This window comes from Pantherophis guttatus, chromosome 5 (genome assembly GCF_059756535.1).
Source record: "Pantherophis guttatus breed Tessera chromosome 5, ASM5975653v1, whole genome shotgun sequence".
NCBI classification, from domain to species: domain Eukaryota; kingdom Metazoa; phylum Chordata; class Lepidosauria; order Squamata; family Colubridae; genus Pantherophis; species Pantherophis guttatus.
The window spans coordinates 6538664-6560000 of NC_142067.1; positions in this window are offsets into that span (position 1 = coordinate 6538664).

Consider the following 21337-nt stretch of genomic DNA (forward strand, 5'->3'; position numbering starts at 1 on the left):
GCCCCGCGGCAAGAGTTTAAACAGTTTTTTTTCCCTCTAGTCATCAGCTGGGACTCAGGAGGCAGCAATAGATCGGGGGTGGGACCAAATAAAAGATAAGAATAATGTGGGTGGGTGGGGCGGGTGGGGGTGGGAGGGCGGGGTGGGGGAGAACCGGTTCGGTGACATCATATCGTCACCGCTACCGGCTCGGCTGAACCGGACCGAACCGGGAAGAACCCACCACTGCTTTGGGACATCCATGACCTGGATGGCTGAGAATCTCTATAGAGAATCTTGCAGACACGTTTCATTACCCAACTAGGTGACATTATCAGTGCTAGAAGGGAGTGGGGTTTACTCTCTGTTCATAGTGCTGGGTGGGAGTGTTTTTGCTTCTCTTCCTTCCAATGGAATGAGAATAGTAGGGAGCTAAAGATGGAGGAATGTTTGGCCTGTATCTGTGTTAAAAAAAGAAAAACCCCAAACCCAAATGAAACGAAACTCTTGCTTCTGGCCAAGGACATCTGGTTGTTTTTTGTGAACGCCTGTTGTGGAGCTTGACAGCACAAAATATACTTTCTCTGATCTCAGACTAAGCTCCTGCTTCTAGTTCGAGACATCTGGTTGTGTTTATGAACGCCTGCTCTGGAACTTGACAGGGCAAAATATGCTTTTAGGGGTCTCAAATGAAGCATCACCTTCTAACATGCTGTGTTTGCTTGGTGAGCCTTTTGCCATAGTTTCCAAAGACCAGAGATTGCATAAATACAGCTATGCCTCGACTGACAACAGTTCATTTACTGACCATTCAAAGTTACAACAGCCAGTGGTGGGTTTCGCATATTCTTACCACTGGTTCGCTGCCCGCATGCATGCTCGCTTCATGCGTGCCTTCCGTGCATGCACCCGGCCTTCTGCAGCAAGGAAGAAAGAAAGAAAGAAAAAAAGAAAGAAAGAAAGAAAGAAGGAAGAAGAAAAAAAGAGGAAGAAAGAAAGAGGAAGGAAGAAAGAAAGAAAGACAGGAAGGAAGAAAGACAGAAAGACAGAAAGAAAGGAAGGAAGGAAGGAAGGAAGGATGGAAGGAAGGAAGGAAGGAAGGAAGACAGGAAGAAAGAAAGAGGAAGAAAGAAACAAAAAAAGACAGGAAGAAAGACAGGAAGAAAGAAAGGAAGAAAGAAAGAGAAAGAAAGAAAGAAAGAAAGAAAGAGGAAGGAAGGAAGGAAGAAAGACAGGAAGGAAGAAAGAGGAAGAAAGAAACAAAAAAGACAGGAAGAAAGACAGGAAGAAAGAAAGAAAGAAAGAGAAAGAAAGAAAGAAAGAGGAAGGAAGGAAGACAGGAAGGAAGGAAGACAGGAAGAAAGACAGGAAGGAAGAGGGAGAAAGAAAGAGGAAGAAAGAAAGAAAGACAGAAAGACAGAAAGAAAGAAAGAAAGAAAGAAAGACAGGAAGGAAGGAAATAAAGAAGAAAGAAAGACAGGAAGGAATGAAGGAAAGAAGAAAGAAAGAACGACAGGAAGAAAGGAAGGAAGGAAGAAGAAGAAAGAAAGAAAGAAAGAAAGAAAGAAAGAAAGAAAGAAAGAAAGAAAGAAAGCCATCCAGCCATCCAACCACATTGCATTCTAGACTTGTTCACGATTGGCACTAAAATTTTGTTTGCAGCGTTAGCATTCAGCTCCGAAAGATTACCCTACATCTAATCAAATGCAAGCTTTCGCGGCTGATAAAAAATAATTAATCCGCAGATCCCACTGTGAGAAACGTTGCGGACGCACCGTTGCACGAATGCCACAGGGGACCCTATTCAGTTGTATCCATCTTCCTCCTTTAACAAGCCTTAAGTGTAGAAAGTTGGCGCGTATTTTTCAAGAAAGAAAATTTTCACAGCAGCACAGGGCTTTTATTTTTTTAGCAGCGCTTCCGGGAAAGATCATATGACCATGCAGACATGGGGAGCATTCCAAGAAGTACCCAGGGGAGAGACTAACTATGCAGAGGTGGGTTTCAGCAGGTTCTGACCAGTTCTGGAGAACCGGTAGCAGAAATTTTGAGTAGTTTGGAGAACCGGTAAATACCACCTCTGACTGGCCCTGCCCAGGGGTGGGCTCTACTTACTTTTACTACCAGTTCACAATCAGACTACACGCGCGGGCCCGCTTCTGTGCATCCGCAGATTGCCCATGATGACATCGTGGCAGGTGGGCAGAGCCTCCCGCCAGTTTTACTACCGGTTCTATAGAACCGGACTGAACCGGGAGCAACCCACCACTGGCCCCGCCCCCATCTATTCTCTGCCTCCCGAGTCCCAGTTGATCAGGAGGAAATGGGGACTTTGCAGTAACCTTCCCCTGGAGTGGGGAGGGAATGGAGATTTTACAGTATCCTTCCCCTGCCATGCCCACCAAGCCACACCCACCAAGCCACACCCACAGAACTGGTAGTAAGTCACATTTTATGGGTTGTTATCCACTTACAACCATTCATTTAGTGACCATTCAAAGTCACTATGGCACTGACAAAAATGACTTATAAATGTTTTTCATCTTTGCGACTGTTGCCGCATCCCTCTGGTCATGTGATCAAAATTTGGACACTTGGAAACTGGCATGTACTTATGGCGGTTTCCGGGTTCATGTGATCACCTTTTGCGACCTTCTAACCAAAAAAGTCCATGGGGAAGCCAAATTTACTTAACGAACATGTTATAACTTAACAAAAGCAGTGATTCACTTAACAAGAAAGGTCATAAAGTGGGGCAAAACTGACTTAACAACTGTGTTTTGACCCAGCTCCCCAAACATGACAAACCCTCTGAAGTTAACTCAATGATACATTTGCCCCGGCAAAAAGTTTCTCTCGCAGGCTATCAAGTCCGGCTGGCTGGGAGAGGAATAGTTGTCTGCCACATCTATTCATCTCCGCTCCATGGCTTCCCCCCCCCAAAGCTAGGGTGGGGCTTCGCTAGCAGCGGTGGCTGTTCCGTCCCAAGGACCGGCCCATAGATTTCCACTGCTCTCCTCTCCTCTCTGCCTTCTGTGCATCCGTGCGTCAGGCACTGGACCCAGCTGTTCCTCCTCTTCCTCATCAGCCACCTCCAGACCTGGGGGCTGTTGACTCTCCATCGGAGGGCTGACAGACGGCCCATCTATGAGCCCTCCATCTGAGGACTGACAGATGGCCCAAGCTCCGCCTCTGTCTCTCTCTCTCTCTCTGCCGGCTCCATTCCCTCTTCCGCCTCAGGTTGCCTTGATGCTGACTCTGACTCCCACGCCTCCTCTTCCTCCTCTGATTCGGCTGCTGGAGGGGCCGGCGGCCGACCGGCCACAACAAACTGTCTCGCTTAGCAACAGAAATTTGGGACTCCATTGTAGCCGTAAGTCGAGGACCCCCTGAACGGCAAAAGAAACATTTAAGACGTCCCTCAATCACCTGCCCTATTGAAGAACGTTAAATTCAACCTTTCTTCGATTTGGAACAACGTGGCGAATTTTAATCCTGGTTTTTTCATTTTTTTTTAAAAAAAAAAGTCCAGGAAAAAACAATAAAATAAAACCTGGAGGGAGGAGAAATGTGTCTTGAAAAGTAATCAGATAAAAGGAGATGCTTGATTTCGTGTCTGCTGCTCCTTCTCTTCTGCCAAATCCTTCTCCTTGATTTCTGAGGGCGTGGATTAGGCTGTAAAGAGAGCAATTTGCCCAGATCATCAAGTTACCTTCGGAAAGGTTGGAGCAGAGATGATGATGATGACGTCACACTCCATTTTGAAAAGGCTGGGTTGACATCACACTTCTAATTTTATTCCCCCCCCCCAGGTATCTCAGCCTCTTAGTTAACATCCAGTATTGGCAGGTGAAGCTGAAATGTTTCTTAAGGGAGTAGAAGTTATTTGAACTTCCTCCAGTCGTAGTAGTTCATTAAATATAATCAGAAGATTAACCTTTTCTTTTTTAATTGGATGGTATGGACTCTGCTGGTCACCCTGCCAACGATTTCCCCTGTTCCTTCTCCAGCTATATTCTCTGTTCTTGCAGAGAGTAGATATTCCAGAATGATGCCATTTAAAAAATAAAATAAGAATGATTAATTCAGTACACCCAGGAGTAAGAAATATCTTCCAACAAACTTTGACAGGAAATATAAAGGTGAGTCCTTCACTTACGGCTACAGTTCAGCCCACAGTTTCTGCTGTTGTTAAGTGAGTTTTGCCGCATTTTACGACCTTTCTTACCACAGTTGTTAAGTGAATGGCTTCCGTTGTTAAGTTAGTCGCATGGTTGTTAAGTGAATCTGGTTTCCCCATTGGCTTTGCTTGTCCGAACGTTGCAAAAGGGGATTGCGTGGCCCCCCCTAGGACATTGCAAGCATCATAAATATGAACCAGTTGCTAAGCATCTGAATTTTGATGATGTGCCAGTGGTGGGATTCAGCCGGATCTGTCCAGTTCGGGTGAACCGGCAGTGGCGATGGTGGGAAACTCTGCCCACTCACCCAGATGTAATGTGTGAGTACTGCACGGGCGTGGAAGGCTGTGCGCATGCGCTCACATTTGCAAACCTGTAGGGAAGGTAAGTGAATTCCACCTCTGTGATATGTCCATGATCTGTTCTGTTCTGTTCTGTTCTGTTCTGTTCTGTTCTGTTCTGTTCTGTTCTGTTCTGTTCTGTTCCGTTCCGTTCCGTTCCGTTCTGTTCCATTCTATTCCCTCTACTGTGAGATCCTTGGTGCTCTTTGAGCTTGGCTGTTTTCTTACAGATGTTTCATTACCCAACTAGGTAACATCATCAATGCTAGAAGGAAGTAGGGATTGTGGAGGAGGAGGAGGAGGAGGAGGAGGAGTATGTATGGTCCTTGGTGCTCTCTGAGCTTACTTGTTGTCTTGCAGATGTTTCATGACCCAACTAGGTAATAGTATCAGCGCTAGAAGGCTGGTGGCTCAGCAGACTGATAGCATTGTGATTAACACCAGCTGCCTGCAATTACTGCAGGTTCGAATCTCGCCAGGCTCAAGGTTGACTCAGCCTTCCATCCTTTCTAAGGTAGGTAAATTGAGGACCCAGTTTGTGGGGGCAATAAGCTGACTTTGTATAAATATACAAAAGGATGAAGGCTATTGCTTAGCGCATTGTAAGCCGCCCTGAGTCTCCGGAGAAGGGCGGCATATAAATCAAATTAAAAAAAAACAAAACTCTTTTTGGGACATAGAACCATAGAAAGCAGGACAAGAAGCAATGAGTGGAAGCTCATCAAAGGGAGGATGGGATGAAGATCGTTTTGGATGGAGGTAAGTCCAGGGCGCACACGGAGGTTCAGGGATGGCGAAAAACAGGCCTCCCGGAAGTTCATTTTCTGGCCTCCAGAGGGCCTCCGGAGCCTGGGGAGGCCTTTTTCATCCTCCTGGAGGCTCGAGGAAAGTCTCCAGAGCCCAGGGAGGGCAAAAACATCCCCCCACCATGGTGCAGGAGGCTGACTAGGCCACGCCCACCATGGCCACGCCCACCCAGCAACTGGGTAGAGAACCCCTTGCTAAAATTTTTGAAGCCCACTCCTGGTCTTACAGCTGTCACTCCTTTGTAGATGTGATTAAGGGCACCTATTTCAGAGGTGGGTTTCAGCAGGTTCTGACCAGTTCTGGAGAACCGGTAGCGGAAATTTTGAGTAGTTCGGAGAACCCGTAGTAAAAATTCTGACTGGCCCCACCCCCATCTATTCTCTGCCTCCCGAGTCCCAGCTGATCGGGAGGAAATGGGGATTTTGCAGTATCCTTCCCTTGGATTAGGGAGGGAACGGAGATTTTACAGTATCCTTCCTCTGGAAAGGGCCTTGGTAGTACAGTGGTCTAAGGCACCCTGTTATTAAGCTGGTTATTAAGACCAGCTGCCTGCAATTACTGCAGGTTCGAATCTCACCAGGCTCAAGGTTGACTCAGCCTTCCCTCCTTTCTAAGGTAGGTAAATTGAGGACCCAGTTGTAGGGGCAATAAGCTGACTTTGTATAAATATACAAAAGAATGAAGGCTATTGCTTAGCGCATTGTAAGCCGCCCTGAGTCTCCGGAGAAGGGTGGCATATAAATCAAATTAAAAAAAGGGGTGGGTGGGAATGGAGATTTTACAGTATCCCTCCTGTGCCACATCCACCAAGCCACGCCCACCAAGCCATGCTACGCCCACCAAACCACTCCCACAGAACCAGTAGTAAAAAAATTTGAAACCCACCACTGACCTATTTATACCTGTAGAGAGGCACCAGGAGTGTTTTTTGAGGCAACGAGGTATCTGAGAAACTTCATAAATGGTGGTACATTCCATCTTTCCTTTCCTGGCCTTCAGTTCTCAGGACTGGCCAATTTCTCTTTTGGGGGGCCAGTGGAGAACAAAGCAAGGGATTGTCTTCCTTCTCCTGACCAGGGATGGCTCAAATGTCTGTCTTAAATTTCCAAGCGTGATGTGCCACAAAGGACGGGATTTTCTAATTTTATTCTTATTTTTGCAATCTTAAGGGCAAGTTTTCCAATCAGCCTTCTTCCCTTTCATTAAATCCCGTCTCTGGAGACTCGTGACTGACAGGCTGAAAACACAGCTTTCTCTCGGCCCAGTGAAGTCATTCCCCTGCGATGTTTATTGATAAAAGAAAAAAAAAAAACAAAACAGAAATCGGGGCAAGAGCTAACATTTCTGTTTGTGTTTCATGGTTAGTTAACAACCTGATGGACAGGAACGTAACACATGCTGCCACCTTAAAAGGAGGCGGGGGGGGAGGGAACCCCGTACAATCAATCTTGCGTGCTGTGTAACATTTCATTTCCAATCTCAGTCAATGTAGTTGCTTTCCTTTCACATACAGCAAAAAAAAAAAAAAAAGTGGGGGGGAGTTGGTCTTTGGCTCGATAGGGAAGTGAGAAAAAGTAAGAAGTGTGAAACTGGTTCTTCCTTGACTGGATGCAAATGAGAAAATTTGCACAGATTTGACTGCAGATAGGAGAAGCAGGGGCTACCCCTACGGAGAAATTTCATGCAGATGAATGCTTAAACCGCGACACGAGGTGAAATTCATCAGCATTGCAAAAGCTGGGATTACAGTACAGGGAGTCCTCAATTTACGACGCTCCGTTTAGTGACCGTTCAAAGTTACAATGGCACATTGACTCTGATTATCTTAGTCCTACGGGACTGCCTACTACCACCAATAGCCTCCCATCAGCCGGTACGCTCTCATAGAGAGGGGCTCCTCCAGGTGCCGTCGGCCAAACAATGTCGACTGGCGGCCCCTAGCGGGAGAGCCTTCTCTGTGGGGGCACCTACTATCTGGAATGAGCTCCCCCCAGAGATACGGAGGATCCCGGATCCGCGCTCTCAAAACCTTTTTATTCCATCAGGCCAGCCTGGCCTAATCTTTTCCCTCTTTTTTAATTATGTAAATTTTAATCAGTTTTTAAATGATTGGGGTGTTTTAATCTGTCTGGGCCAAATTGTCTAATTTGATTTTATTCTGTTTTTAAATTTTGTATTTATATATTTTTTACTGTTTTGGCTGTTCACCGCCCTGAGTCCTTTGGGAATAGGGCGGTATATAAATCAAATAAAAATAAAGAAAGACAAAAATAGGTTTCAGATCCGTTCACTCAGAGGTAGTATTCAGCCGGTTCAGACCGGTTTGGGCGAATCGGTAGTGGCGACCACCCCATTCCTGTCCCGCCACTGCCCTGGTGTAAAGACATTCTATTTAGATATGTTTTTGAGGCCAGGCCCATGCGCAGAAAGTTCATGTGCGAGCAAAGCGCGTGTGCGGAAGGCGTGTGTGTGTGAGAAGCGAGCGTGCATGTACACGACGAACCGGTGGTAAGCATTTCTGAAACCCACCGCTGCTTTCACTCCAATATTCAGTTCAGGTGGGTGGACCATGACTGGCCATATATTGAATCCTTCGCTCTGTCAGGTGTGAAGAATCACATGTAAATTTCATGAGGGGTCCTTGCAGACACATCATTACCCAAACTAAGCCTGATGATGTTATCTATTTTGGGTAATGAACATCTTTTTTCATCTTCTTTTAATGACCCCATAATCCATTGCAATGGGGTGGAGTCTGGGAAACAGAATGGAGCTGAGTGTTTACTGGCCGGATGCCTTTCCTGTCGCCAATGCGGAGTTTTGTTCGGCAGATATATTCTCATTGCGCCCAGAGAGAAATGTCTGCAAGAAAACAAGCAAGCTCAGAGAGCACCAAGGAGCCCCCATGTCAACCCCGAGCTACAAATATTCTCCTTTATTAATACATAATTTCCAGTTTAGAAGATTTATTCCTCAACCTATACCCATGATGACGAACTTATGGCACACGTGCCATAGGTGGCACGCAGAGCCCTCTCTGTGGGCATGCAAGCCATTGCCCCAGCTCAGCTCCATCGCGCATGCGTGCGCGCCTCCTACTGGCCAGCTGGTTTTCGGGTTTCTGCCGCACATGTGCAGGGGGGCGGGGCGCACATGCGGGGGTCACGTGCACATGCGCAGGGGACAGGCCATTGACCGTTTGAGTGGCTAGAAGCCAGGATTCCTTTCATCTAGGAAGGGGTGCATGAGGTGGACTACCCAGGAGGATTACATTAAAGTGAGTAGCATGGAACAGGAGGGCGTGAATTCTCTACAGCCGTAGCTTCATCCCATCTGGTGGTATCGATAGCACATATGTAGATGGCTCAATAATTTATGTGCTGTCACACCGCATACCCTACATGTCTACCCTGACTTGAAATAACCATTTTCACTCCTTTTGAGAATATGGGTATAGTTTTCACAGCACTGTCCTGCTTTTTAAGCCATGCAAATTAAGAGCTATGTGCTCAGCAAATCCTGTGTCAGTGTTTGTGTGTGTTTATATTCCTTAAAGCGACTCTTAGTGAGTCCCAAAGATGCTTTTTTCCCCCCAAGAGGAAACTGGACTTTCTTCGGGGTTTTTTTTTTCTTAAAGATGTGTCACTTCTCATCCAAGAAGCTTCTTCAGCTCTGACAGGATGGTGGGGAATGGGAGGATTTATACTCCTTGCAGACAGCTGGTCATTTGTGTCCTTTTAGAGAGTCCTGGAGGCCCCCTGGAGGTTTGTCTGTGTCCTCAGGGTCAACTGAGTGGTGCAAATGGGTGCGGAGGAGGAGGAGGAGGAGGAGGAGAAGGAGGAGGAGGAGGAGGAGGAGGAGGAGGAGGAGGAGGAGAAGGAGAAGGAGGAGGAGGAGGAGGAGGAGGAGGAGGAGGAGCAGGAGGAGCAGGAGGAGGAGGAGGAGGAACAGGAGAAGGAGAAGGAGAAGGAGAAGGAGGAGGAAGAGGAGGAGGAGGAGGAGGAGGAGGAGGAGGAGGAGGAACAGGAGAAGGAGGAGGAGAAGGAGGAGGAAGAGGAGGAGGAGGAGGAGGAGGAGGAGGAGGAGGTGGTGGTGGAGGAGGAGGAGGAGGAGGAGGAGGAGGATGATAAGGAGTACTTGGGAATTGCAATGTGGCTTTATTTTGGCCAGGAGTTGAGGGCTGAGTAAATAAAAATAAATAAATAACTTTATTGTCATTGTACGTGTATACACAGTATACCCATACAACAAAGTTCACTTAACACCCAAAGACCAACACACATAACAATCCCCAAACACACTCCCACCCACCACAATTCCCCACCCCTAAACCACCCAAACATCCACACAACAGACCAAGTAATGCTGTCCAACAGCTCACTGACGGTGGCCCTTTAGTTCATTGTTGAGTGCAATTATAGCTCTGGGATAAAAACTATTCAGGAAACTTGCTTGATTTAGAGTACTTACTTGATTTTTACAGGTCCTTGAAAAAAGCTAGTAAGAAAGGATGTTTATTGTACTTGGTTGATATACAGAAAGTTTATATTTCAAATAAACTGGCATGAGTTATGGAATGTTCTTGGGGAATATGGAGTTTGAAGGTTAGCGGTTGAATGTGATCAGAGCATTATATGATGGGAGTAAAGTCTGAGTGGGAATAAATTGAGTGCTTAGTGAGTAGTTCAGCCCTGAGCATGGAGTAAGACAAGGAAGTGCCGTGACCCTTTGGTTGTTTAATGCATTTCTAGATAAAGGTATAAGAAACACTTCAGAGACGTGTTAGCTGCAGATGTGAATATATGTCTACTTGTTTTGAGAGATGACGTTGTGATGCTGGCTGAGAAGCTGAGATAATGTTAAATATATTGTATGATCCAGCGAGGTATACAGATCTGAAAATTAATGTATCAAAGGCCAAGGTAGTGCAGCTTGGCCGAGAAAACGGAGGAGATGCCTGCAAGTTATATATTAAAAATACAGGAAGTGAATGAATTTGTGCAGGGTGGTGGAAGGTTTACTAGGGATGAAAAATGGATGGAGAAATTTTCCAACGTGCAAAATGCTTTTAAAAAAGCCAGAGGGTAAGAAATGCCGACTGCGGTGAGGAATAGAGGTTGGTCAAAGAGGCAAAAAATGGCTTTGTATAGGAGCTTGCTCCTGTCAACTCGTTTATAAGGAATGCATAGAATAAAATAAGATACAAAATGTGTTTAAATATGTTCGATTAAGTAGGAATATGCGGGAATAGAGGAACAAAGTTAAGAATTACGTACTGTCAGAACGACGTTGAATTGTATAATTATTACGGATGTATTTTTGTTATAGATGTATTTTAACTTGTATTTTTTGGATTTTAAATGTTAATAAAGGTTTCTTTTTAAAAAAAAGGAAAAAAGAAATGCCGACTGCGGTGAGGAATAGAGGTCGGTTAAAGAGGCAAAAATGGCTTTGTATAGGAGTCTGCTCCTGTCAACTCGGTTATATGGATGTGTGGATTGGGTACCTCAGGAGAAATAAGTATTAAAAAAGAAATAAGCAAAATGAAATATGGGAGAGGATTGTTTAAGAACAGTATACAGCCGTGATGGCGAACCTATGGCATGCAGGCCACAGGTAGCACATGTAACCATATCGATGGGCATGCGAGCTCAGGTCCGGTGCGCATGTGCGTGCCGGCCAGCTGATTTTCAGGGCCTTCTAGGCCCACCAGAAGTAAGGAAACAGGCTGTTTCCTGCCTCTGGAGGACCTCGCGGGATGGTGGGGAAGTCCCGTTTTTCTCTCTCCCCAGCCTCCAGAGCCTTTCTAGGAATCTGGGGAGGGCAAAAACAGCCTTCCCTACCCCCTCCGGAGGCCAAAAATGGCCCCTCTCCACCCCTTCCAGGAGTCCCCATGTGCCCCATTTTGGCTCCCAGGTAAGTGCAGGGAGACCTCCTAGGCCGAAAACGAGGCACGGGTGGGGGCGGTATGGTCCCCCGTGGCCCGTTTTTGCTCCTAAGGGGGTGCAGGAGCTCGAGTGCTACCTGTAACACACCCCTGGCCACGCCCACCATGGCCACACCCACCCAGCTGGTCATTAGGGCAGAGAACCGGTTGTTAAATTATTGGAATCCCACCACTCCAGTGGTGGGTTCCTCCTGGTTCGGTCTGGTTCGGCCGAGCCGGTAGCGGTAATGATATGACGTCACTGAACCGGTTCTCCCCCCTGCCCTCCCACCCCCCTACCCACCCACGTTATTCTTATCTTTTATTTGGTCCCACCCCCAATCTATTGCTGCCTCCTGAGTCCCAGCTGATGACTAGAGGGAAAAAAACTGTTTAAACTCTTGCTGTGGTGCTTCAAAGGGCCGTCCTACTGCTGATCAGTGTTAAAAGCAAACAAATGAGTCGGGTCATAAGTGCGAGGACTGGTCGTAAGTGTGAGGACCTTCCAGAAATGACTCTGACCAGCTAGCCATGCCCACCTAGTCACATGACCTCCAAGCCACACCCACAAAATAAGCCACGCCCACAGAACTGGTAGTAAAAAAAATTATAACCCATCCCTGCACCACTCCATAAAGCCTTGAGAAATGGGGACTTTTTGGAACTGCAATATAATTTTACTATCCTTTGCCTGCTCCCTGGGCCCAAATTATGTCTCTTTCACTGCTTCGGTTTCAGAATTAAACCATCTTTTTTTCCCTTAATCATCATGAAATGTTGGAATTTTAGTATGCATTTCAAAATATATTTTCCTTCAAAGTATTTATGCGGAGATGTACCTCTTCAGGTGCAAGTGTCTCTTTTTCCTCCCCAACATATATTTCAACATATTATGACATTTATCAAGTTGCATTTCTCTGTATTTTGATGCTTTTTTTTTTCCCCACTAAAAAAGACTTAGACACTTGAACACCATTTGCTCTTCCTGGTATCCAGCCCATCCTCATTTAACTTCAAAGATCTTGAAAATCAGATAATGGTAGTCCTTGACTTACAAACATTCATTTAGTGACCATTCAAAGTTACAACAGCACTGAAAAAAATGATTTATGACCGTTTTCTCAACTTATGACCATTGCACCATTCTTATGGTCACATGTTCAAAATTCAGACGCATGGCAACTGACTCATAGTTACGACGGTTGCAGTGTCCCGGGTAACGTGATTCCCTTTTGTGACCTTCTGACAAGCAAAGTTACTGGGGGAGCCAGATTCACTTAACAACTTCGTTACTAACTGGACAATTGCAGTGATTCACTTAACGACTGTTGCAAGAAAGGTTGTAAAACGGGGCAAACGGTTGTAAAATGGGGCACTTAACGTCTCTCTTAGCAACAGAAATTTTGGACTCAATCGTGGTTGTAAGTCGAGGACTACCTCTACAATGGTCTGTGAAAGATATCAAAGGGAAAACAAAACAAAACAAAATCCCCATTATGTGAATAGAAGTCCCATCGTATAATTTTGGACTTCCCTCCAAATTTTCAAATCAGTCCCTTAATAAAAAAAAGACAATCAAAAGTCAAATTAAAAAGAAAAAATAAGGGAGATTAAAAAAAAAAAACCTGTTTGTTTCAAATTTGCTAGTGTTTCCCCCCCCTCAAAAGCATATGGCTTTGTTGCCAAAATGGATTTAGCAGTATTCTTAATTTCACATTGTTCACCGGTGCCATATAATCAATATATGTTGCATGTCTGTCACTCCCCCCCCTTTTTCTTTTGCCTTCAAAAGCTTTCCAAAATCCCAAGGCCTATTTTAGGAATGTCCATATGGATTGGTTTAAAATAAAATTGGAGGAACGGGAATGCATGGTGCTCATAAAATCAAGCCAGCTGTCAGGGAGAATGCTAGACTTTGTAGCTTCTAACATCCAGGTTTAAATAAAGATTCGAGATTTTATCGAGAAGGCGCAGCAATTCAAACAATGCTGATGGCACGAGAAATACAGAAATAGTCCCATCAAGGAAGACCAACAAAAGCTACAAGGAAGTGTAATAAGAGCCTTGGTAGTACAGGGGTTTAAGTCACCCTGTTATTAAGCTGGTTATTAAGACCAGCTGCCTGCAATTACTGCAGGGTTCGAATCTCGCCAAGGCTCAAGGTTGACTCAGCCTTCCATCCTTTCTAAGGTAGGTAAATTGAGGACCCAGTTTGTGGGGGCAATAAGCTGACTTTGTATAAATATACAAAAGGATGAAGGCTATTGCTGAGCACATTGTAAGCCGCCCTGAGTCTTCGGAGAAGGGCGGCATATAAATCAAATTTAAAAATATATATATATATTGTGTCCGTGAATTTTAGAAAAATTCTCCTTTCTAAATTCAAAGTAAAAGACAACACAATTGCATTGATAAGAAAAGAATCTGTAGGAGATGACCAGGCTGAGCTTGAGGGAGGGATCAAACACGTCATCAGTCATGAAACCCTGCGTGACCACAAGAGATTAAAGTCCCTCCCACCATGAATGCTTTCTTAATTCCCACTCATTTCCCTTGACCGTTAGTAGTTCAGGTTAATGTGAAACGCTGGGGAAACCAAGAGATTCAGGCAGTTCAAACGAGTATAAAGATTTATTGTAAGCTTAAGCGCTCTACAAGAATCTGACCTACTAACGGTCAAAGGAAATGAGCGGGAGATAAGACAGCCATTCGAAGAGGGCTGGACTTAGATCTCTTGCGGGCGTTCAGGGAATCATGACTGAAGAAGCTTCTTGGATGAGAAGGAAAACATCTTCAAAGAAAAACAAGAAAGTCCAGTTGCCTCCCCCCAAAAAAAGCACCTTTGGGACAACCATGACCTGGATGACTGAGAATCTCCATAGACCCCATGACTAATGATGCATTTGACCCCTCCCTCAGGCTCAGCACTGGTCATCACTGTTCTGCCCCAGCTACGGATCCCAAAGAATGTAGCACACAGAAACTCTGAACAAAACTCAGTTTACTTCAAAACACAGTCTTTTGCAAATGCAGGCTATTAATAAAACGTTCTTAACAACCTGCCAGAAATTCCACAGATAAGATAGAGTCTTACAAGAGTTGGCAGAAAGCCCAGAAGCCAGGTTTTGCAGAGAAAATCCAAACTCAATGATCAGTGAACGAACGAACGTTGTTTCCTGCAGCTTTTTACAAGCTGTGTGCAAACTTAAATAGGCTAAGGGAGTGGCCAATTAGCCCCAAGCCTTACTCTCGAGGAGACCTCCTCCTAAGTAACCACTCCTGCCTTTTGGCAGCTCTACGTGCCCGTGCATTGAGAAGAGGCTCCTCCACTTCATCCTCTTCACTTAAAGGAGCCTCTGGAGGTTCTGAAGGCCCTGGTTGAATCCCTGCCTCTGGCACTATATCTTCTTTAGCCTCCTCGCTGTCTGACTCGAGCGCCAGCTGCACAGGCTGCTGGCGTGACACCACACCAGCCTCCCCGTCATCGGGATCAGCAACAATCCGCGCAGGCCGCTGGTGGGCCACAACAATCTCCTACAACATCACTGTATGATAGACTTCAAGATCTTCACACGAAATGAGAATCTTCTGTGAAATAGGTGCCTTGTCCTGAAATCATTCAGATGAGAGAAGTTCTCTCCTTCCATTAAATAAAATTGAATTGACCATGTCACCACCAAGGGTGGCCTAGGCTGACGGAGATCTTCCAGGGAAACGTAGAAACTTTGAATGTGATATTTCCACATCCTCACCATGAGTTGTCTCTTTATGTGTTTAAACCACCTGCCAACGTGTAGGAAGACTTCTGGAGTAAGTGTTGGCCTGTTGCCTCCCATCTTAGTTAGTGGAACCACAATGTTGCATTTCTACATCACCACCAAACTTTGGGAGTCACCCAGAATTGATTATAAGATCAGGGGCTACATAAATATGTTTTCAATGCAATGCAATACAATACAATACTCTCCATTTTTTACAACCCTGTAATCCCTAAATTCTGGTAAAAATCATAGTGACTGGATGAAGCTGAGCATTTACTGGCTGGATGCCCTTCCAGACACCACGCGAAGTTTGCAGCAAATATTTTTTTTCTTTGCACCCTAAGAAAGGAACATCTTCCGCTATTTAGGATTAAACTCTCAGCCTTCCAAATCAGAAGCGAGCATTTTCACCACTAAGTACTACACTACACTACAATGCAATGCAATGCAATACAATACAATACAATACAATACAATACAATACAATACAATACAATACAATACAATACAATACAATACAATACAATACAATACAGGTAGTCCTCGACTTATAATAGTTTGCTTAGTGATGGTTTGAAGTGACAACGACTTATGACCATTTTTCACAGTTATGATCATGGTAACATCTCCATGGTTACATGATTTACATCTGGATGCTTGACCGCTGACTCACATTATATTTCAGTTGCGGTGTCCCAGGGACACATGATTCCCTTTTGCAAACTTCTGACAAGCAACGTCCATGAGGAAACCAGACTCACTTAACAACCGTGCTACGAATTTGACCACTTTCTCACTTAGCAATATAAATTTTGCACTCAGTTGCGGTCGTACGTTGAGGACTACCTGTACAATTACAATACAATCTTAATAAGCCATGTCTTTCTGGATTGTAACCCCGGTTCTTCTAGTCCAGCTTTCTGTTCTCACAGTAGCCAACCCATTGCTCAAGGAAAGCCACCAGTTTACCAGTAGACGACCTTCAAAGGCAGGCCCACTGCCATCAAAGCCAAAAATCAGTGATGTCCAGAACTTCCATGAATCATTGACAACCGAATGAAGATTTGCCTTCGGAAGTTGTGGGAGCTTCATCACTGGAGAGTTTCAAGAAACGATTGGACTGCCATTTGTCAGAAATGGTGTAGGGTCTCCTGTTTGAGCGGGGGGTTGGACTAGATGACCTATAAGCTTCCTTCCAACTCTGTTAATCTGTTAAAGATTTGTCTTGTGAATGGCTAAACTCCCTAGGAGTTCTAGGCAAAATTCCCTTTCCGTTCTCGTAGAAATGAAACTCATGATCCATGTATACCCAGAAGTGAGAAAATTATATGGATAGGATATCCTGCTTCGGCCCCACAACTTTGCAAAAGTTGCAATGGATACTCTACAAATCAGGTCTTTAATTGATTGACATCTCACACATTGGTGGGAGGGGGGAAGGGAGAAATTAAAAACGTCCTTTTTAACCTGTTCTTTCCCCATGAAAACAAACCAAATTTTGCTCCCCCAAATTGTACATTAAAGCAAAGTTTTATCCTTAAGCATCCACAAACGTTGTCCAGCCCAATATGAAAATATCAAGAAGAACATTTAGGGGAAAAAAAATTATAATTCCTTAAGGCTGACCCCTAGCACACACCAATCCATCCCGTCATCTTGTTAGCACATAAAAATGGATAGTTCCATCTCTGTTGACAGTTTCCTAAGAATTGTCACTTCATTTTCCCAGCCACCAAGCTCTTCCCCAATCACACCGACTGGGATGGGAGACCACATGGAAATCCATCTAGCCCAGGGGTCGGCAACATTAAACACTCAAAGAGCTACAAAGGTCCTAACTGGAAGCCCCCCATTAAATGCTGGAGCCAGCTGGAAGTACAGGTCCCCCACCATAGAGTTTCTTCCTAGCATGGCTTCTTTTTTCCTCTGCCAACCAGAAGTCCGGTTCCCCCACCATAGAGTCTCCTCCTAGCATGGCGTCCTTTTTCCTCTACCTGTCCTAACCAAAAAGCCCTATCAATTGTGAAGCCGACCGATGAGAGGGAGCTGCAGCAGAGGGATGAAAGAGCCACATACGGCTCCAGAGCTGCAGGTTACCGACCCCTGATCTAGCCTAACCTTTCAAACTGGATGCAGAAAAGAATTCCAAGAAACCATGGAAAGAACTGACACAGATGCACTACACAAAAGTATTTTTTAAAAAGGCTCTGTAAGTCGTTTTGGAAACCAAGCAAAGAAGAATGATCACAGCCAAAGACGAAAGAATTGCAAGAGGGTAAAAAAATAATAATAATTTCAGTACCTTAATTAGAGGCTTCCTTCCGCAAGCCATGAGGCAGAGAGAAGACTATTTTGAGAAGAAATAAAACGTATCCATCCTAGGAAGGAAACAGCATTAAAAGAGTTATTAGAAATTGGAAAGAATCCACTCCTTCTACAGATATTAAAATTAAAATGCCAAGACAAACGCACTCGTCCCTCTTCGGAGGTGGTGGGAAGGAAGAGATGGCAAAGTTTTGAAAGATTTTTATCATCTCTGTAATTATACACATTCATATATTACTGACAGAATTATTTATGGATGAAGCATCTCGTGGCCCAGGTTACACGCTCAGCGGAATCAACTGGTAATGTTTTTCATAAATTGTAGGGCTGTGGGACGAGGGAGGAAAATTGGACCTTGGCTAAGGACAAAAAACCTGTTTGTGTGCAGGGGAAGAAAAAAAAAATAGCCCGTCAAGGATAATTATGGGTGGTAACCAGTTAAAACCAGTTCAAAGAATGAACGTATTGGCAATCTGCACGGTTTCTGAGGGGAATTGGTGGCCCTTTTGCTTACCACAAATGTTGTGGCATTTGACCCAATGGTCCCTCACAACCGTTGGGACTTGCTTCCTAGGGAAGGGTGGCTAGAATGGCAATGTTGGCAATGTTGAGCAAACTTTGTAAGGGGTAGGAATGCAGGCCCAGAGACAAAACGTCGGATTGCACTGGGTCGCACAGCAATGATGAAGGTGAGACGAATATGGAAAAACAAGGACATCAGCAACCAAATGTAGGTGAGTCTGGACTTTTGTGCTTCCCGTAGCCATCTAGGGTTGTGAAAGTTGGACCTTAAAAAGCAAGACAGAGAGAATGGAACGGAACGGAACAGAACGTGGAATGTGGAATGTGGAATGTGGAATGGAATGGAATGGAATGGAATGGAATGGAACAGAGTAGAGTAGAGTAGAGTAGAGTAGAGTAGAGTAGAGTAGAGTAGAGTAGAGTAGAATAGAATAGAATAGAATAGAATAGAATAGAATCTATAGGGCTTAACATAATACATGTACATATAGAATGGAATGGAATGGAATGGAATGGAATGGAATGGAATGAAACAGAACGGAACCGAATGTGGAATGCGCAACGGAACAGAACAGAACAGAACAGCATAGAAAATATGGGAGGGGATGGAATGGGATAGGGTAGAATAGAATAGAATAGAATAGAATAGAATAGAATAGAATAGAATAGAATAGAATAGAACAGAACAGAACAGAACAGAACAGAACAGAACAGCACAGCATAGAAAATATGGGAAGGGATGGAATGGGATAGGGTAGAACAGAACAGAACAGAACAGAACAGAATAGCATAGAAAATATGGGAAGGGATGGGATAGAATAGAATAGAATAGAATAGAATAGAATAGAATAGAATAGAAAAGAATAGAATAGAATAGAATAGAACAGAACAGAACAGAACAGCACAGCATAGAAAATATGGGAAGGGATGGAATGGGATAGGGTAGAACAGAACAGAACAGAACAGAACAGAACAGAATAGCATAGAAAATATGGGAAGGGATGGGATAGAATAGAATAGAATAGAACAGAACAGAACAGAACAGAACAGAATAGAATAGAATAGAATAGAATAGAATAGAATAGAATAGAATAGAATAGAACAGAACAGAACAGAACAGAACAGAACAGAATAGAATAGAATAGAATAGAATAGAGTTCTTTCTCAGATTATTTCACTTTTTAAAGATAGATTTCATGGACCCATGAGAACCTTTTACGAATCCACATAAAGTTTGTAAGATTCATTTGAGAAAGACTTGGGTAAGAAGATGAACTTCCATTCTAAAGAAATCAATAGATGTTCTTTATGCCTTATATGAAATGTTTTTTCTTTTAAATGCTGTACATTGCACACTGCCTAAAGATGCAATTGAGTCAGGCAAGTTATGCATTCCGCTAAACCAACCAATGTTTTTACCTAGCAAAAATATAAATGTTAACAAGAAAACCATCAATTTTTAGCAATTGCAGTATCACCATTTCTTCTAAATGAAAAGGAACATTTTTAAGGGAACTTTAATATAAAAGGGATATGCCTTGGGTGTCGCAAAGCAATGCTATCTATAAATGTTTAGGTCCTTTTTTATTATTCCATGTTTAAAAATTGTCAGGAATATTAGTAATACAAACAATAAAAGGGGGAAGATTTACTGCTCAGCGTATTTTCAATATTATATCAGATATTCTAGCAGGAGGATCCAGTGGGTTAGATCAAGGGTAGGTAAATAATTAAGATGGCAGCCATGACCTCACCATTGAAACCCCACTTTTTTTAAATCGGTGTCTATCCACGTAAAAAGAGGCGGGGCTTCATTTACAAAGTCAAGTGCTGCCATCTTGACTTTTTTGACCTCACCCTACAGCTGCCCTTGGATAGTGGGGATTAAAAATAGCAATTCTGCGGCCTAATTACTTGTCCTGATATTTTTTTTTTTAGATTATCTGTATGTTTTCTGGTAATTCTGGATCTCTTCCATTTTTTCCCCTCTTTGTATTGAAGTAAATATTCTTTGTTTTTCAACTATGTTCATTTTAGATGACTTTTCCTTGTGTGTCCCCAGCTGATAGCAAATTTTTAGCAATTACATCAACAACATTTCTGGTGTGGTTAGTCGAAGAGTCCATCAAGAGGTGTCTGCGGGGCATTTGCGTGTCAAAGAAATCAAAATGGCAGCACAATCAAAGCCCCATCGCTTTTTACATGCATCGTTGTGGCTACCATTGTCAGGGTTCCAAGTAGTAGATCCATAGCAAGCAAAACTCCGAGGCATATGAATTCCTCAAAGAATAACTTTATTGTATATATCATATTGGCACAGATCTGGTGAAAACCGACTCTGAAGGTTCCCTGCGGTTTTCAGCCTAATTAAAAGTAAACATTTTCTCTCAAACCCGAAACAATCAGTCACATGGTCCAATCAAAGCACTGTCTGGTTGCCTAGTGACATCACTCCTCCTTCCTCTGACCAGGTGTGAGAACGTCCTTGGTTCCCAAGAGAAAGTATTTTATTTTGGCTAAAAAAACCCAGATATCTCTCATCCCCCCATCCTTATCCCTCAGCTCCAGTGTGGCAACACTGAAGCTCCAAAATGGCTTTGGTCAGGTCAGCTTCAGGGTTGACAGCCATCTTGACTGCTAGGGAGGATTGGGACCAACCCTAGTTCGATAAAAATGACACCAGATTATCAATCCCTTCCTTCGCTGATGACTGACTATATCAATGATGGCTAATCTTTTCTGGACCGAGTGCCCAAAGAGCCCCCGAACCCCCAAAATGCAATGCATGCCCAGCCCCCTGCATGCGCCCAGCCCCCCACAAATGCATGCATGCCCCCCCCACACAGCCCCCCCTCACACATGCGCAGCAGAGACCCGAAGACCAGCTGGCTGGAGAGAGGCATGTGCACATGCGCAGCGGAGCTGAACTGGGGCGACAGCTCACGTGCCATCAAAGAGGGCGCTGCGTGTCACCTCTGGCATGTGTGTCATAGGTTCGCCATCATGGCACTATATTGTAAGGAGGTATTAACAGAATCTTGCAAGTTTGAAAGTACAAATCTCCCGCCATCTCTTTTTGCAGCCTGATTAATTTAGGATGGATTGTTCCACAGTTTGTTTGTTTTTTCTCTGACCATTAAGCAGCTGTGGACTCCTCCTCCTCTTATCTATTTTCCCTCGGTAGCATCTCTTTGCATCCTCCCTCGAGGTAATTCCATTACATCTGAAAAGTAGCTGATTGTTATATGCATTAGGTTAAGATAGACAGTAAAGCACAGCATGTGCGTAATTTGCCAGCGGTGTGTATCTTTTATGCAGTTTCCCAGCCTTTTATCCAGCAGACAAATGGTTCACCAGCATTGACAAAGGCAAACAAATCACAAACTGCCCATAAATTTCACCTCCTGCAATTCGCAATGATAATGTTTCTCACTGTAGTTTTGTCCTTTGTCCTTTATACTTAAAGGAGTGGGCTTACAAGCTGCAGCTGCCTAT